This window comes from Scyliorhinus torazame, chromosome 16 (assembly GCF_047496885.1).
Source record: "Scyliorhinus torazame isolate Kashiwa2021f chromosome 16, sScyTor2.1, whole genome shotgun sequence".
NCBI classification, from domain to species: Eukaryota; Metazoa; Chordata; class Chondrichthyes; order Carcharhiniformes; family Scyliorhinidae; genus Scyliorhinus; species Scyliorhinus torazame.
The window spans coordinates 164,046,140-164,064,816 of record NC_092722.1 but is presented as its reverse complement, the minus strand read 5'-3'; the positions used below and the strand labels follow the sequence as shown (position 1 = coordinate 164,064,816).

Sequence of the window (18,677 nt, the reverse complement as noted above, 5' to 3'; positions counted from 1 at the left end):
AAAATTGCAATTCTATTGCAAGTGGAAGATAACAGCTAAAAATAATCTGTTATAAGCAGCCAAAACAAAAAAGAAAGGGTTTTAAACAGCAAACGTTTTTTTAAAAAGGTGCATCTTAAACAAGTGATCCATATTGACTGTGGAAGGTAAAGAAAGAACTTGTATTTCACTTTTCTTTTCGCACTCTGATGTGCTTTACAGTCAGCCAATTAAGTACTTGTGAAACTTAGTTATTGTTGCAATGTAGGGAAGCATAGCAGCTAATTTTTGTTCAAGGAGTCCCACAAAACAGTAATTAGTTAAATAACCAGATAATCTCTATTGATCACATTGGTTCAAGGATAAATGTTGGCCAAGACAGCAGAACTTATTCGGTCTTCAAATGTTTTACGTCCAACTGAGAGAACAGACGGGGTCGCAGTTCAGCATTTCATCCAAAAGATGGTACCTCCAACAATACAGAGCTCCCTCAGTACACAGAAAAATTATGTTAAAAAGGAACAAGGTTTTAGGGGCAAAAGAACAAAGTTACTTGCACCTTAAAGTTTTGTAAAGTGGAAAACAGCATTAAAAGATATTAGATGTGAGGTTATTTCTGGCAATATCAAACATAAAGTAATATTTTTACTTTCAACAGACATTGCTTCAATAAATTTGATGTATCACTGTGATGGCTTAAATTTCTCAATTGCAGTAAGCAGCAGAAACTGCACTCGGATTCAGAATAGCTGTGAGCCATGTGTTGTGCCTAAGAGTACTGTCGCTGATTGTATGTCATGTTCTATTGTGCATCGATTTCTGAATACTGCACTTGCATGATAAAGCATATCCTTCATAACATAGTTTTGCATGGCTCTCAAAGACTTCACAATGGGAAAGCAGAATGTTTATTTTTTAATACATTTACAGGATGTGGGCGTTGCTGGCTTGGCCAGCATTAATTATCCATCCCAATTTGCCCATCAGAAGATGGTAGTGAGTTGCCTTCTTGAACCGCTGCTGTTCTTGAGGTGCAGGTACACCCACTGTACGCTTAGGGAGGGAGTTCCAGGATGTTGCCCCAGTGACAGTGAAGGAGCGGCCTCATATTTCCAAATCAGGGTGCTGAGTGACTTGGAAGGAAACCTCCAGGTGGTGGGGTTCCCAGGTATCTGCTACTCTTGCCCTTCTAGATGGTAGTGGTCGTGGGTTTGGAAGGTGCTGTCTTAAGGAACCTTGGTGAGTTACTGCAGTGCATCTTGTAGCTGGTACACACAACTACCACTGTTCGTCAGTGGTGGAGGGTTTGAATGTTTGTGGAAGGAGGAGCAATCAAGCGGGCTGCTTTGTCCTGGATGGTGTCGAGCTTCTTCAGAGTTGTTGGAGCTGCACTCATCCAAGCAAGTGGAGAGTATTCCATTACACTCTCGACTTGTGCCTTGTAGATGGTGGGCAGCTTTGCAGGGTCAGGAGGGGAGTTACTAGCCTTTGACCGGCCCGGATAGCCATATATTAATATGGCTAGTCTAGTTCTGGTGGTAGATCAATGGTAACCCCCAGGATGTTTATGAAGTTACAAAATTATGAAGTTATCAACAGCTGTACAACATGGCAGAATGTTCATCATTTAACATTAGATATATATATTTACATATCAAAATGAGATTTGATATAACTTGGGAGTTTAGTTCCACAGAGCTTAATAATTCAGCGGTATGTGATATAAAACTTATTTAGTAAGTGATCTGGAGTGGAAAAGAGTTCAAACACATGTAGGAATCAGAAAAGCAACAAACAGAAATAGTTGAAATAAAATGTGTCATTTTTTTTTCTCTTTTTGACAGTGGTTCTCCGGAGCATATCAACAATTCTCACAGACTTGTTTGGGGAGTTTGAGATTATTGTTTACCGACTTATTCCAAATTACAGCGAACTCAGATTTCATTCCTCTATTCAATGAGCTGCTCACATTTATGTGAGCAGCAATTGCTGGTCAAGAAAGTTGCAGAGCCAGAAATGTTGCTCCATAATAGAAGTTAAACTTATAAAAAGCAAAGTTATAAAGAAAACAAGCACAGTATTGTAAGATGCAAAGCACAATGAGCGAAGGAAAAAATTAAAAGAAATACAATTGTATTCCTGACATTTAAAAATGTTCATATTCACTTCATGTTTAAAAAGACAACCCCACTGTAGTTTTAATTCACCCATTATTGAAGCTCAAAAGTTATGATTTTAAAAACCTATAGCTCTTTGCACAGTCAATATTTGCAGATTAAAATAGCTCTAGAATAACAACCTGCATATTTTCAATGTTCTAGCAAACAAAAAACAAATCTTCAGACTTTGTTCAATAAGAGAATCTGATCTCTTGTCAGCAAGTTCAAATTGGACACAAAAAGTAACACCTTTCAAACAAAGGGTAAAACCCCATCCCCGGGTCAATCAATTGACAGATTCCAAGAAACAGACCAGATGGGTCCCAGATTCAATTTTCAGTCTTTGCTGAGTCAACAAATTGCAACGTTGACAGCAAAGGTATTTTTACAAGTGGCCTTTATATTTCTGGGTGGAGGGGAAGTAAAAGAAATCAACCGGGCCCAATCCGAAGCCTTAAGGCAATACGTGGTTCAATGCCATGGCAGACCTGGAGGATCAGAAGAACTGTTTGGCTCTAATGGCTTATTTATGACTAAATTCCAAATCAGAACACTTCATCTGGCTAGTTTCTATAACAAGATTTATGCAAAATCATGGAATGAAGGCCTTATTTGTGTGCTGCCTGAAGACTCTAAGTACAGGTTTATGAGTCCCACAAAGAAAAATAATTAGGCACACCCCCAACTCGGTTTCGTACTAATTATCACTATACAGTGATCTCGCCTCACATGCATAGATTCCAGGTGAGTACAAGGAGTTCCCCAAGGCTAAAGGTGGAATAACATACTGGCACTCTCTGTCTAGACCCAAAGGCCAGGCATTATAATATAAATATGCAGCAGAGGGAGACTGCCATTTGTGGAACACATCCATATATTGAGGACAGAACAGCAGTGGTAGTTAAAAATCCAGTGATTGCAGCAGAAGCAATGAAAATGCCAGAAAACACTACCATCTAGTGGCAAAATCATTCTATCGCTATTCATAGCCATGAAACCCTCGTAAAACTTATCCTTTCCAGCACATGCATCTAAAAAAAAGACAATCTAACATTAAATTATTCCCCCAACTTTGATGGGCATGACTGAGAAGGTATTAGACAGTACTCGCTTCCAAACGCAGAATCAAAAAATGGATCAGTGTCAGTAGGTTAGCCGGAACGGTGTCATTCACCTCTTAGTACAAGCAGACACTGCCAGCGTTGACAGTCTGTTTCACACTCGTGAACAAAACATTACATAATGCATCACAAAACACAAATAGGCAACAATGACTGCCTTATAAGGTGTTACTCTTGATGTGGTTTTCCATCAGTTACAATAATTGAACCTTCACCACTGCATCATTCTTCACTGTTATAATCAGATGAAAAATAAACTTTTGTCTACACATTGTGAATGTCATTCAGCCCCTCCTGCCCAAGTTATGAGATTACACCACAATACAGCAACTCATGACATGTAGCAATCTTTCAAACTAGAAATACAGTTTGTAAGGATCAAAACAATAGAAATCAATGCCGTCCCTAATAAAGGTAGAGAGTTGAAAAAATATTGAAAACTTAAAAAAACATTGCAATAAACATGGGAGTTCATGGCCTGTTGCGATTTGCTACAGTACTTTTTAATCAGTGAACTACACAAACTATTTTATATACAGTATTCCTATACAGAAACTCATCCAAAATAGCTTTAGTGGGGAGTATTTTCAAGATCTGCTCAAAACAGCCACAAATTCTGAAACATCAGCTTTGACTGAAGAAATGACGATTCTGCTTGCTGCCCTTCAGCAGTTTCGGAGAAGAAAATGTTTACTTCTTGCCTTCGGTTTCCTTGTGTACATTGGCAGAAAGTCTTGTAATGGAGGCAAAACAAAAGCCACGGATATTATAGCCACCACGCCTTGAACAAACACACTCCAAATTATTCTGAAGAAGCGTGGTTGCCTGTCCAATTGTACTCATAATTAGCCACCAATTAGGTGACTGTCAGACCCCAAACTTCAGCAGCATGTGGCAGGATCACTGGCATCCTCTCCCATCTAGCCTAGATGCAGTGACTTCCAATCCAGCTGTTGCTTCTAAACCATCAGAGTTCCAGCTTTAAATTCGACCATGGTTGCATACACAAAAGTAGTTTACATTATGAATTCAGGTTCAACTTGCATTGAAGATTTCCATTCAGAGACATGGTATTACTTAAGAGTGTCAGCAATTCCAGCTAAAGATGGTGATAAATGAAACATGTTTAAGGTACTTTAGGATAACTGGGTAACCTAACTTCATAGCCCAGATCTTCTCATCCCCAGATCAGAGACCGGACGTATGAGCCAAGACGAGCATTAGGAGGTCTCAAAGCACTGACTCCTGTGGGAACAGTCCACAAAGTTTGGACTTCCGACAGGTAATTCTCCTGCTCCCCCAGGAGCCTCCGCAAAAGTCTTCGACTCATTCATCCACTCACCCATTCATTAAAAATCGTCTATCACCCATTTACTAATGTTCACACTGGATTTTAAATTTACCTTATGGCAGCTAGTGCTGTAAAAAGGGGATCATAAGACCATAGCCCATAGGAGCAGAATTAGGCCACTCGGTCCATCGAGTCTACTCCGCCATTCAATCATGGCTGATATTTTTCTCATCCCCATTCTCCTGCCTTCTCCCCATAACCCTTGATACCCTTATTAATCAAGAACCCAGTGATTTGGCCTCCACAGCCTTCTGCGGCAAAGAATTCCACAGATTCACCACCCTCTGGCTGAAGAAATTCCACCTCATCTCTGTTTGAAAGGAGATTGTGTCTTTAGTCTGAGATTGTGTCCTCTGCTTCTAGATTTTCCTACAAGTGGAAAACTCTCCATGTTCATTCTATCCATGCTTCGCAATATCCTGTTGTAAGTTTCAATAAGGTCCCCCTCATCCTTCTAAACTCCAACGAGTACAGACCCAAAGTCCTCAACCATTCCTCATACGACAAGCTCTTCATTCCAGGGATCATTCTTATGAACCGCCTCTGGACCCGCCAAGGCCAGCACATCCTTCCTTAAATACGGGACCCAAATCTGCTCACATTACTCCAAATGGGGTATGACCAGAGCCTTATATAGCCTCAGAAGTACATCCCTGGTCTTGTTTTCTAGCCCTCTCGATATGAATGCTAACATTGTATTTGCCTTCTTAACTGATGACTGAACCTGCACGTTAACCTTAAGAGAATCATGAACAAGGACTCCCAAGTCCCTTTGTGCTTCTGATTTCCCAAGCATCTTCCCATTTGGAAAATAGTCTATGCCTCCATTTCTCCTTCCAAAGTGCACAATCTCACATTTTTCCACATTGTATATCATCTGCCACAGCTGCCTTCTGCACAGATTCTCTTCACTTGGATTCCTACTAAGCGAGTTCTTCTGACTTCTGCATCGGAACTCAGAACTTTTCAAATGTATCCAGGAATCCTGTCTAATCAGTGTCAGCCGCACAGTTCCAACAATGATCGGAGGATTTGGGCCACAAATATTTCATAATGTCCAGTTGTCTCTAAAACCATTATTTTGGCTAGCAAAGCATGGGTATGTTTATCAGAGACTTAGTGCTTGGAATTTTGGAAGAAAAGGACATTAGAAATTTGTTCTGCCAAAATCATAAGATTACAGGAAATAGGAGCAGGACGTGGCCATTTGGCCCCTGAAGCCTGCTCCGCCATTCAAAAAGATCATAGTTGATCTGATTGTGGCCTTAACTCCACTTACTTGCATGTTCCCCCATAACCCTCAACTCCCTTGTCGATCTAAAATTTGTCTAACTTAGCATTGTATATATTCCACAGTACAGCCTCCACTGCTCTCTGTGGAACTGAATAGTGATGTGACATTGACAGTTTTCCAATCTTCTGGGATTATTCCAGAATGGAGGGAATTTTGGAGGATTACAGCCAATGTAGCCACACCATTTCTGCAGTCATTTAGTTTATTACCCCAGGATGCAGACCATCAGGTCCAGGGGGCCTATCAGCCTTTAGTCCCCGGTACCGAGGTGGTTTGAAGATGCCCCCTTCGTATTTACTCCTGCTCTTCTACTATTCTTGCTCGAAATCTCAGGCATTTTGCTTCCCATTATTAATTCCCCCGTCTCAACCCCCCTCAGGGGATGTTTACTTTAGCCACTCTTTTCCTTTGTAAATACCTGTTGAAGCTTTTATAGTATATGTCTTTCTAGTTTTCTCTCATAATTTTTAAGTCATCCTTTGCTGGTTTCTAAAATGTTCCCAATCCTCTACGTTACTGGTACTCTTTGCCGCATTATATATCTTTACTTTCCATTTAAACCTTAACTTCCATAGTTAGCCATGGATGGCACATCCGTCTCCGAGAGTCTTTCTTCTTCAATGAAATATACCTATGAACTACCTCAATGTCAGGCACTGTTTCTCTACCATCTTATCTTTTAACCTATTTTGCCATTCCACTTTAGTCAACTCTCTTCCTACCCTTGCAATTGCCTTTATTTAGACATTAACTTCAGGCCCAAATTTCCCACGCTGAAACCAAAATGTAAAATTCTATCATGTTATGATCATCCTACCGAGGAAATCCTTTACAATTAGGTGATTAATTAATCCAGTCTCATTGCATGTTACCAGGTCAAAAATAGCCAGTTGACTGGTTAATTCCAGAAAGTATTGCAAGTATTGAATCTTTTCCCAAATATGAATCTGTCCCCATATACACATGATGCAATCTGCAGAATGTTATTTCTCCCTCAATCGGCAAAACCAAAAGTAGATTTTCTGACCGATCATCAAAATCAGTGGTATCATGAGATTTGTGGACTCTCACAAAGTCCACTCCTCAAAGGACTTCCAGCTGAAGTACTCATGACCATGACGCTCATGTTTTCTCACACACTGAGCTTGTCATGGGTAAATTCCCCTCCCACATTATCATCAAGGGGCACCATGGTGGCACAGTGGTTAGCACGGTTGCCTCACAGCTCCAGGGTCCAATTCTGGCCTCGGGTGACTGTGTGGAGTTTGCACTTCCTCCCAGTGTCTGTGTGGGTTGCCTCCGCGTGCTCCGATGACCTCCCACAGTCCAAAGATGTGCAGGTTGGGTGGATTGGCCATGTTAAATTGCCCCTTAGTGATCAAAAGGTTGGATGGGAATACTGGGTTACGGGGTGGAGGTGTGGGCTTAAGAAGGGTGCTTAAGAAGGGTACACTTTCCAAGGGCCGGTGCAGACTCGATGGGCCGAATGGCTTTCTTCTGCACTGTAAATTCTATGAAATCAGAAACTTGGCTGGTGCCCCAAGTTTGGTCCTTTCTATTTCTCAAAGAGATACTGCAGGATATAGATCGGCTGGAGACTTAGGTGGAGATGTGGAGTTTAATCTGGACAAATAGGAGGTAATGCACTTTGGAAGGTCTAATACAGGTATACAGTAAATGGCAGAATAGAGTATTGACTGGCAGAGAGTTCTGGGCATACAGGTCCACAGATCATTGAAAGTGGCAACCCAGGTGGACAGGTAGACAAGAAGGCATAAGGCATGCACGCCTTCATCGGTCGGGGCACTGAATCTAAAAATTGGAGAGTCATGTTGCAACTGTACAGAACCTTGGTTCAGCCAAATTTGGAATAATGCGTACAATTCTGGTCGCCACACTACCAGAAGGATGTGAATTTTTTGGAGAAGGTACAGAAGAGGTTTACCAGGATGTTACCTGGTCTGGAGGGTATTAGCTATGAGCAGAGGTTGGATAAACAGAATTGTTTTCACCGGAATGGAGGTTGAGGGGTGACCTGAAAGAGGTTTACAAAATTCTGAGTCAGACACTTTTTCCCAGGGTGAAAAAGTCAATTACTAGGAGATACAAGTTTAAGATGTGAGAGGGAATGTCTAGATGTGCGAGGTGATGTAGGAGCGGTTTCAAGACCTGTGTATTGAGTCAGCTTCCACGTGGGGTTATTCCCCATGGCTCAACTCAGTACAGAGAGGAACAAACACGACAACCTGGACAAGATGGCTATTTAATCAAGCTCGTTACGTGTACATGGAGAACAGACTGGATATCTGCCAAGACCTGTTCTGCTGAACAAAGACCAGAACACAGTACTTATACAACATTCAAAAATCAATAGCCCACCCCAGTTGGATGCGATCCAATCCCTGAAGCTGCTACTTTTAAACTTATCCAACAGAATTGCAAGCAGTGTTTAAACTTCACCCAATAGAATCGCAAGCAGCGCATGATTGATTCTCATCCTGACAGCTGTGTGCAATCTCAGCAGCCTGTGCTGACTGTTTGTGAGAAACAGAACAACAGAACCAGCACCCTGGATTGTTTCACAAAGACAGACACAAAGACAGGATGTCTAAAGTAATGTCCTTTTGGTCAAGTTAGCTATCCTAAATCCTGTTTGATTACTTATTACTGCTAAGTCCTAAAAATAATGTTCAATGGTTAATAATGATTACTCAGGGACGACTTCCGGTTGCGGCAGGGATGAGCTAGCCGCACGTTTCGGCGGCTCCAGCTCCGACGGAACTTCGGGCTCTTTTAAGAGCCCCAACGGGGACTTGGACGGCCGTAAAACCCGGTGCGAGGCGCGAGGGAAGGGAGCCCCCCCCCGAAAGACGGAGGGAAAAACCGGCGGCGGCGGCTGCAGCCCAAAGAATCTGCAGCCAGAAGATCAGAGAGAGAGAGAGAGGGAGTGAAACAAAATGGCGGCGGAGAAACCACAGGTGACATGGGGGCCTGAGCAGGACGAGGTGGTGAGACGGTGCGTGGACCTGCTGAAGAAGGAGGTAATGACCCCATTGTTACAGGCAATTGAGGGGCTTAAGGAGACTTTAAAGACCCAGGAGACGGAACTTTGCGTGGTGGAGCAGAAGGTGTCAGGTATTGAGGACGAGGTCCTGGGCCTGGCGGTCAAGACTCAGACGCACGAGGCACTTCATAAAAAGTGTGCTGACAGGATTGAGGCCCTTGAAAATGGAGCGCGAAGGAAGAACCTTAGGATACTAGGTCTCCCGGAGGGTGTAGAAGGAGTGGACTGTGGAGCGTACGTAAGTAAGATGCTGAGCTCACTGATGGGTGCTGAGGCCCCTGCAGGCCCCATGGAGGTGGAGTGGGCAAATCGGATCCCGGCGAGAAGACCAAAAGCGGGAGAACCACCGAGGGCGATAATCGTGCGATTCTACCGCCTGAAGGACAGAGAAGAGGTCCTGAGATGGGCCAAAAAGGTGCGGAGTAGCAGATGGGAGAATGCGGTGGTAAGGATCTACCAGGATTGGAGTGCGGAGGTGGCGAGAAGGAGGGCGAGCTTCAACCGAGCCAAAGAGGTTTTGCACAAAAGGAAGGTGAAGTTTGGGATGCTGCAGCCGGCAAGACTATAGGTCACGCATCAGGAGAGACAATATTATTTCGAGACGGCGGAGGAAGCATGGTCCTTCATCAATGAAGAGAAACTGGACCGGAACTGAGGGACTGATGCTGCAGGGAACTGTTATTGTTGTTATTATTGTTTTTGTTAATGGGATGGTGAAAGTTAAGCGAGAAGTAAACAGGGAAGGGGGGGGACACTGGGGAAATGTGGGCGCCGGTGAGGGGGGAGAGGCGGGACATAGTCAGAGAATGGGGATGGAGAGGAGGAGGGGAAAGGGAGCTGCGCCATAAGAGGCGGGACAGGTAAAGGGATGTTCCCGCGCCAGAAAGAATAAGGCGGGAAAACAGGCGCAAGGCGGATGGGAGTTCCCTCACACCGGGGGGGCCGAGGAGCGAGCAGGAGTAGCCGGGGTCAGTTGAAGTCAGCTGACTTACGGAAGTGATATGGGGGGAGCAATCAAGCTAGATAGGGATCTAGCAGGGGGGGGGGGGGGAAGAAGGGGACAACTGGGTTGCTGCTGCGGAAATCAAAAAGGAAATGGCTAAAGAGGTGGTCGGGGGCGGAATGCGACGCTGGGGGAGCAAGCGGGAGCGCGGAGGTGGGATATGGGACTGGCCTAGAGAAGGTAATGGCTAGTCGACACGGGAGGGGGGCAGGTAGCCCCCTAGTGAGGCTGATCACGTGGAACGTGAGAGGCCTGAATGGGCCGATAAAAAGGGCCCGAGCGCTCGCGCATTTGAAAGGACTAAGGGCAGACGTGGTTATGCTCCAAGAGACGCACCTAAAGGTGGCGGACCAAGTTAGGCTAAGGAAAGGATGGGTGGGACAGGTGTTCTACTCAGGACTGAACGCAAAGAACAGAGGGGTGGCCATTTTGGTGGGGAAACGGGTAGCATTTGAAGCAAAGAATATCGTAGCAGATAGTGGAGGTAGATATGTAATGGTGAGTGATAGGCTGGAGGGAATGGAGGTCGTGTTGGTTAATGTGTATGCCCCAAATTGGGACGATGCGGGGTTCATGAGACGGATGCTGGGGCGTATTCCGGACCTGGAGGCAGGAAATTTGATTTTAGGAGGGGACTTCAATACGGTGCTGGACCCGGGGCTAGATAGATCCAGCTCAAGGACTGGAAGAAGGCCGGCAGCGGCCAAGGTACTTAAGAGATTTATGGACCAAATGGGGGGAGTGGATCCATGGCGATTTCATAGACCCAGTGCTAGGGAGTTTTCCTTCTTCTCCCACGTCCATAAAGTGTACTCCCGGATAGATTTTTTTGTTCTAGGAAGGTCGTTGATCTCTAGGGTGGAAGAAGCTGAATACTCAGCCATAGCGGTTTCGGATCATGCCCCACATTGGGTGGACCTGGAAGTAGGAGAGGGCAGGGAGCAGAGAACACTCTGGCGATTAGATGTGGGACTGATGGCGGATGAGGGAGTGTGTGCAAGAGTGAGGGGGTGTATCGAGAGATACCTGGAGGTCAATGACGACGGCGAGGTCCCTGTGGGAGTGGTCTGGGAAGCACTAAAAGTGGTGGTCAGAGGAGTGCTGATTTCTATTGGGGCCCACAAAAGGAAAACAGAGGCCAAGGAAAGGGATAGATTACTGGGGGAGATTTTAAGGGTGGACAGGGAATTTGCAGAGACCCCGGAGGCGGAGCTCTACAGGGAGAGGAGACGACTCCAGACCGAGTTTGACCTTCTGACCACCAGAAAGGCGGACGTACTGTGGAGGAAGGCACAGGGGAGGAGGTATGAATATGGGGAAAAGGCTAGTCGCCTGTTGGCGCACCAACTGCGAAAGAGGGCAGCAGCGAGGGAGATAGGAGGAATTAGGGATGAAAGGGGAGACACAGTGCGAAGGGCAGGAAAGATAAATGAGGTGTTTAAGACCTTTTATGAAGAACTGTATAGGTCTCAGCCCCCAGAGGGAGAGGAGGGGATGCGGCAGTTCCTGGACCAGTTGAGGTTCCTGAAAGTGGAGGAGCAGGCGGTGGCAGGCCTGGGGGCGCCGATTGAGGTGGACGAGGTTATTAAGGGACTGGGAAGCATGCAAGCAGGGAAGGCCCCGGGGCCAGATGGGTTCCCGGTGGAATTCTACAGAAAATATGTGGACTTGTTGGCCCCGTTGTTGGCAAGGACGTTCAATGAGGCCAGGGAAGGGGGGACACTACCCCCGACAATGTCGGAGGCGACGATATCGCTAATTTTGAAGAGGGACAAAGATCCGATGCAGTGTGGGTCCTATAGACCTATTTCACTATTGAACGTGGACGCCAAACTGCTAGCAAAGGTGCTGGCATCGAGGATAGAGGACTGTGTCCCAGGGGTGGTGCACGAAGACCAGACAGGGTTCGTAAAAGGGAGACAATTGAATGTTAACGTGCGACGGCTATTAGGGGTGATAATGATGCCCTCAGTGGAGGGGGAGGCAGAGATAGTGGCGGCAATGGACGCAGAGAAGGCATTTGATAGGGTGGAGTGGGAGTATTTATGGGAAGTGTTAAGGAGGTTTGGGTTTGGGAACGGATTTATTCGCTGGGTTAGACTACTTTATGGGGCACCAACGGCAAGCGTAGTTACAGGTCGCCATAGATCGGAGTATTTCCGATTATATAGGGGAACAAGACAGGGATGCCCGCTTTCTCCATTGTTGTTTGCACTGGCAATTGAACCTCTGGCCATGGCGCTGAGAGACTCCAGGAAATGGAGAGGGGTGACTAGAGGGGGAGAAGAACACCGAGTCTCGTTATACGCGGATGACCTATTACTATATGTGTCGGACCCAGCGGGGGGGGATGATAGAGGTTATGCGAATCTTGAGGAGGTTCGGGGAATTTTCGGGGTATAGGTTAAACATGGGGAAGAGTGAATTATATGTGATACATCCAGGGGACCAGAGTAGAGAGATAGAAGGCTTACCGCTAAGGAAAGTGGAAAGAAACTTCCGATACTTGGGGATTCAGATCGCTAGGAGCTGGGGAACCTTGCACAGACTTAATCTGACACGGCTGGTAGAACAAATGGAGGAGGACTTCAAGAGGTGGGACATGCAGCCTTTATCGCTGGCGGGCAGGGTGCAGGCAATTAAGACGATGGTCCTCCCGAGGTTCTTATTTGTATTTCAATGTCTCCCTATTTTAATCACCAGGACCTTTTTTAATAAAATAGATAGGAGCATTACGAGCTGTGTGTGGGCAGGGAAAGTTCCGAGAGTAAGGAGGGGGTTCCTGCAGCGCAGTAGGGACAGAGGAGGACTGGCACTACCGAATTTGGGAGATTCTTATTGGGCCGCCAATGTGGCAATGATACGTAGATGGATGATGGAGGGTGAGGGAGCGGTGTGGAAAAGGCTGGAGAGAAGGTCCTGTAAAGGGACGAGTCTAGAGGCGCTGGTGACGGCGCCGCTACCGTTCTCACCGAAAAAGTACACCACGAACCCGGTGGTGGCGGCAACACTGAACATATGGGGACAGTGGAGGCGACAGAGAGGGGTGCGGGGAGCCCTGCTGGGGTCCCCTATCAGGAACAACCATAGGTTCGCCCCAGGAAGAATGGATGGAGGATTTCAGAGCTGGTACCAGTTGGGAATTAGGAAGGTGGGAGATTTATTCATAGATGGGACTTTTGCGAGCTTGGGAGCACTGGAGGAAAAGTATAAGTTACCCCGGGGGAATTTCTTGAGATATATGCAGGTGAGGGCGTTTACTAGACAACAGGTGAGGGAATTTCCGCGGCTCCCGACACAGTGGATACAGGACAGGGTGCTTTCAGGGGTGTGGGTCGGAGAGGGCAAGGTGTCAGAGATTTATAGAGAGAGGAGGGAAGAGGGGGAGGAGTCAGTGGGCGAACTAAAAAGAAAGTGGGAGGAAGAATTAGGGGAGGAGATAGAGGAGGGTATGTGGGCTGATGCCCTAAGCAGGGTAAATTCCTCTTCCTCATGCGCCAGGCTTAGCCTGATTCAATTTAAGGTGCTACATAGAGCACACATAACGGGAGCAAGATTGAGCAGGTTCTTTGGAGTGGAGGACAAATGTGGGAGGTGTGGCGGGAGCCCGGCAAACCCCGCACATATGTTTTGGGCGTGCCCGGCACTGGAAGGGTATTGGAAGGGAGTGACGGGAGTGATTTCGCAGGTGGTGAAGGCCCGGGTCAAACCAGGCTGGGGGTTAGCTCTATTTAGAGTTGCGGAAGAGCCGGGAGTGCAGGAGGCGAAAGAGGCCGACGTTGTGGCCTTTGCGTCCCTAGTAGCCCGGCGCAGGATCCTACTCATGTGGAAGGAGGCGAAACCCCCCGGACTGGAGGCCTGGGTAAACGATATGGCGGGGTTTATTAAACTGGAGCAGATAAAGTTTGCCCTGAGAGGATCGGCTCAAGGGTTCACCAGGCGGTGGCAGCCATTTCTCGACTACCTAGGGGAACGTTAGAGGGAAGACGGATGACCAGCAGCAGCAACCCGGGGGGGGGGGGGGGGGGGCAGTTGAGTATAGGTCAATAGAGTACGAGGTTTTGTTACTTGTATATTATTACTACTATTATTATTATTGTTAAAAAGTAAAAAAAATTCTGTTTTGTTACTGTTATCGTTTCGCTTGTTTTGTAAGCGGGAAAAATGTTGCTCAGGGAAAAAAATTTCAATAAAATATATATTTTTTAAAAATAATGATTACTCAGTCCTATAATTCATCTCAATCCTTAATAAAATAACTTATGTAAAACTACTCTAGTGTCATGCTACCTATTCAGTTTTAAGAGGTATCATCGCTGAACCCCCCCCTTCACGAGGCAATTGTTTTTACAGAGGGTGGTGAGTGCCTGGAACGTACTGCCGGGAGGTGGTGGAAGCAGATATGATAGTGGTGTTTAAGAAGCATCTTGACGAATACATGAATAGGATGGGAAGAGAGGGATACGGATCCCGGAAGTCCAGAAGGCTTTAGTTTAGACAGGCATGATGATCAACGCAGGCTTGGAGGGCCTATTTCTGTGCTTTGCTGTTCTTTGTTCTAACACACGCAAAGGACTAAAGCATCTTATGACCATATAATTTGTTTGTATTCATTATCTTCATCCTCTTCCTCAGCATTCTCTTCATCACATGCATTTCAATGTTGACTGCTTTGGGCAGTTCACTGCATAATGATACTTGAAGTCTCACATGAAGCACCCATTAATTGTTCTTCAGGCATACCTGGGATTCATTCGCCCATTATTATTGTTCCCATCTTTGTTGTAATAGCCAGATCCTTTCATCCTCATTCTGCCCGTCTTTAGTTCTTCCTTTGAATTAGTTACTACGTCTAATATCTGGACTATTCCGGAATCTCAAAATGGAGGAGTATTTTCTTTGCTACTATTAAATACCGCATTTATGCCATGAAGGTTGAGGAAAAGACTATTACCCTTGGATTTTTCTGAAGGCAGCAGATATCGGAGTATCCTTCTTTGAGAACCAAACAGCGGATGGAACCAATAAAAACGAAATGCTGGACAAACTCAACAGCATCAATGGAGAGAGAAACAAAGTTAATATTTCAAGTCCAATATGACTCTTCTTCACAAGTCTTCACAGATGCTGCCAGGTCTGCTGAGTTTTTCCAATTCATTCCACTTTTATTTCAGATCTCCTGCATCCACAGTATTTTGCTTTTAGTCAGAACCAGTTGTCTGTTCATATGAGACCCCTTAGTACAATCAAGTAACTTAAATGCTACTACTGATCCAGAGATCTCCAAATTGAATTTTGTCAACCTTTTGTACAATCTGTTAAAGCTAACGATATATTCTTGTATGGAATGGTATCTGTTTCCTGACCATGTTTCATAGGCAATGAACAGATCATCTTTATTGTAGATTTCATTCAGGAACTCTAATAGAAGGTTCAAATCGTTCTCATTACCCAACTGACAGGCATCTATCTCAAAATAATTCTGACTTTGCTTCTTACAGGAAGCAACATGATGAAAAACATAGTTTTCTATTTTGTCGGTTCCTGTCCTGGGTCCACTTCATTCTCCTACCATTCATATGGTTCAGATTCAAAGGATATCAGAAAATAATCATAGCCCAATGATTTCTGTTTGGATTCTGCCATGTTCGATAATAGCCAATTGTATTTTAAGTTTATATCTTTTTTTAAGTTTCCAACCTTTACCTTTAGGCCATCATATTACATTAAGAAAGTCAGGCAGTGAAGAATACAACTCGAGCCAATCTTGATATACTTTTATTTATAGAGATTCACATTACACACACTTCTTAACCCAAAAACCACAGTTTTGTCTGTTCCTATATATAGGACAGTGAATCCCCAGTTAATGCCCTGCTGCATGCATTTTATAAAGGTTTTTAATTCATTCATTCATTGGATGTGGGCATTGCTTTACAGGCTATCATTTATTGCCAATCCCTAATTGCCCTCGAGAAGCTGATAGGCACAAGCTGTCTTCACGAACCGCTGCAATCTCTATCATGTAGGTGCACCCACAGTGCTATTAGAAAGGGAGTTCTGAGATTTCGATCCAGCGACAGTAACGGGATGGTGATATATTTCCAAGTCAAGATGGTGTGTGTATGACTGGGGAGGGGAACTTACAGGTAGTGCTGTTTCCATGCATCTGCTGCTCTTGTTCTTTCAGGTGGCAGAGGTCACGGGTTTGGAAGGTATTGTCAAAAGACCCTTGGTAAGTTGCTGCTGTGTATTTTATTGATGTAAAACATTGCTGCTGATGTGTAACAACGGCAGAGGGAGTGAATGTTGAAGGTGGTGGATGGGTGTCAAGTCCCTTGAGCATTGTTGGAGCTGCACTGATCCAGGCAAGTGGATAGTATTCCATCACACTTCTGACTTGTGCCTTGGAGACAGAGGAGTTACTCTCCCCAAAATTCCCAGCCTCTGACCTACTCTCGTCGCCACAGCATTTATATAACTGATCCAGTTTAGTTTCTGGTCAATAGTAATCCCAAGGATGTGGATAGTGGGGGATTCAGCGATGGTAATGCCATTGAATGTCAAGGGGAGATGGGTGGATTCTCTTTTGTTGGAGATGGTCATTGCCTAGCATGAATGTTTATTGCCACTTATCAGCCCAAGTCTGAATGTTGACCAGGTTTTACTGCATTTGGACACGGACTGCTTCATTATCTGAGGAATCACAAATGGTGCTGAACGTTGTGCAATCATCAGCGAACATCCCCACTTCTGCCTTTACAATGGAGGGAAGGTCATTGATGAAGCAGCTGAAGATGGCGGGGTTGTGGACACTACCCTGAGAAACGCTTGGAACGGAGGTGATTGACCTCCAAATGACCACAACCACTCTCCTTTGTGATGACCATAACTTCAACCAGTGGAAGGTTTCCCCCCTTATTTCTATTGACTTAATTTTGCTAGGGTTGCTTGATGCCATACTCGGTCATACAATTAAACAGAATTAATATACAATAACCAAAGAATGTTGGGTATCCACTTGTGTCATAGCTAGCCAGGAATTCTGGAGACGTTGCTGTTTGATATCAAAAGTGACCATACACAGTTGGAAGAGGGATTGTGTGCCAGTTTCACATCTTCGATGAAGCACACAAAGTAGCTGAATCAATGAGAATTACTCAGACAATGAAAGTCATGTGAAGTTAATAAAATGTTATTTTCAGTCCATTAATTCTGCTAATCTAACACAGAAAGCGTAGACTGTGACACTGTTTTTTGTTTTAGAAAAAAAGTTTGGGTTTTGTTACATTTTCCTCCTTTTGCCATGGTGTATAATAACTTTCGGAGCAATGCTAAAATATCTTCCCATGTATGATAGCTTTATAGTGGGTGTTGTACTGTGATTTTACTTAAATTTTGATTGTCCATCTATTTCCCCATTTTCTTTTCTCCTCTCGTGCCGAGATATCATTCACAGAACTGTCAGTATCTCACCCAAGTGGTGATCTTTCATCTATAAATCCAAATAGCAAGGAGTGGCAAGGATGTGACTGCTAGCTCAATTTTTCTTGCAACCAACTTTCATACAAGTGCATTTTACAGCAGAAATCACTGGATAAAAATCAGAAGTTGAGTTTTTCAGCACCTATGTTGAGATGAATGTAGCGTCACAGAATCTTACAGCACAGTTGGAGGCTAATCAGCTCATTGTGCTTTTGTCAGTGATTTGTTAGGGCTATCCAATTAGTCCCAGTATCCTGATCTTTCCCCATAGCCCTACAATTTTCTTTCCTTGTCAAATATTTATCCAATTGCAATTTCAAAATTATTATTGAATCTGTTTCCACCATCCTTTCCGTCAAGTGCAGATCATAACTCCCTGCAGAAAAAAAAAAATCTCATCTTCCTTCATTCTTCTGAATCTCAACAGATTCCTCTGCCAGGGTGTTCACTACCACAGTCTACCACAACCCTGTATTCGCTGGTCAAAAGACGCATTGGAATTTTTACATGCCCCAACAATTTTCTCACCTTGCAAGCTTTATGCTGAAATAGTGCACATCAAGGACGCTCTGCGTGATAATGACTACCACGAGCAGATCATTTTGCGCTGTATGCCACGCAAACCCACGGATGGGCCAAAGGCCGTCACTTTTGACCCTGAAAAGCGCTCAGTCTACCTCAGGCAACCTTGGAAGGGCAAGGTATCTCAAAAATTTGCACAACAGCTGAAGCTAGCTGTTTCACACTGCTACTATGCAGCAGCAACAGGAGTGATATTCATCACTAACAGGATGCTGCTGTCAAGTCAAAAGACGTTCTGCCTAACACACAAATGGGTAATGTGGCATATGAATATCAGAGCCAGTGTGATGTTAGATATGTAGGCTGTATATCCCAAAGACTGATGGATCGCATCAAAGAGCATGTCTTGGCTGTTGTTCGCAATGGACAAAGTACAAACTGTATCCAATCAGCCATGAGTGCAAAACTCAATATATACACTGTCTAACATTAGATTTTATTCAGCAATTGGACATTTGCTAAAAAATCTTATTAATGAATTATGTCAACAACCAAATTAAGATGGTCAGTCAGGCTTGCCGTGTGGCACATTTGTATGAATTTGAAGCTACATAAATTAATATCCAAGGCCTTGTTTTTTAGAACCTTTACACATTGTGCCTGTTTCAGCTGAAGAAAATAGTGACAGCCATTCGCTGA

General features: G+C 44.7%; 1 protein-coding gene across 6 annotated transcripts in view; it reads right to left on the bottom strand.

Annotated features, from left to right (window-relative positions):
* Nucleotides 1–18,677, bottom strand: part of vti1a (vesicle transport through interaction with t-SNAREs 1A) — a 464,254-nt gene that overhangs the window by 418,996 nt on the left and 26,581 nt on the right. The gene's annotated exons all lie outside the window — the stretch shown is intronic.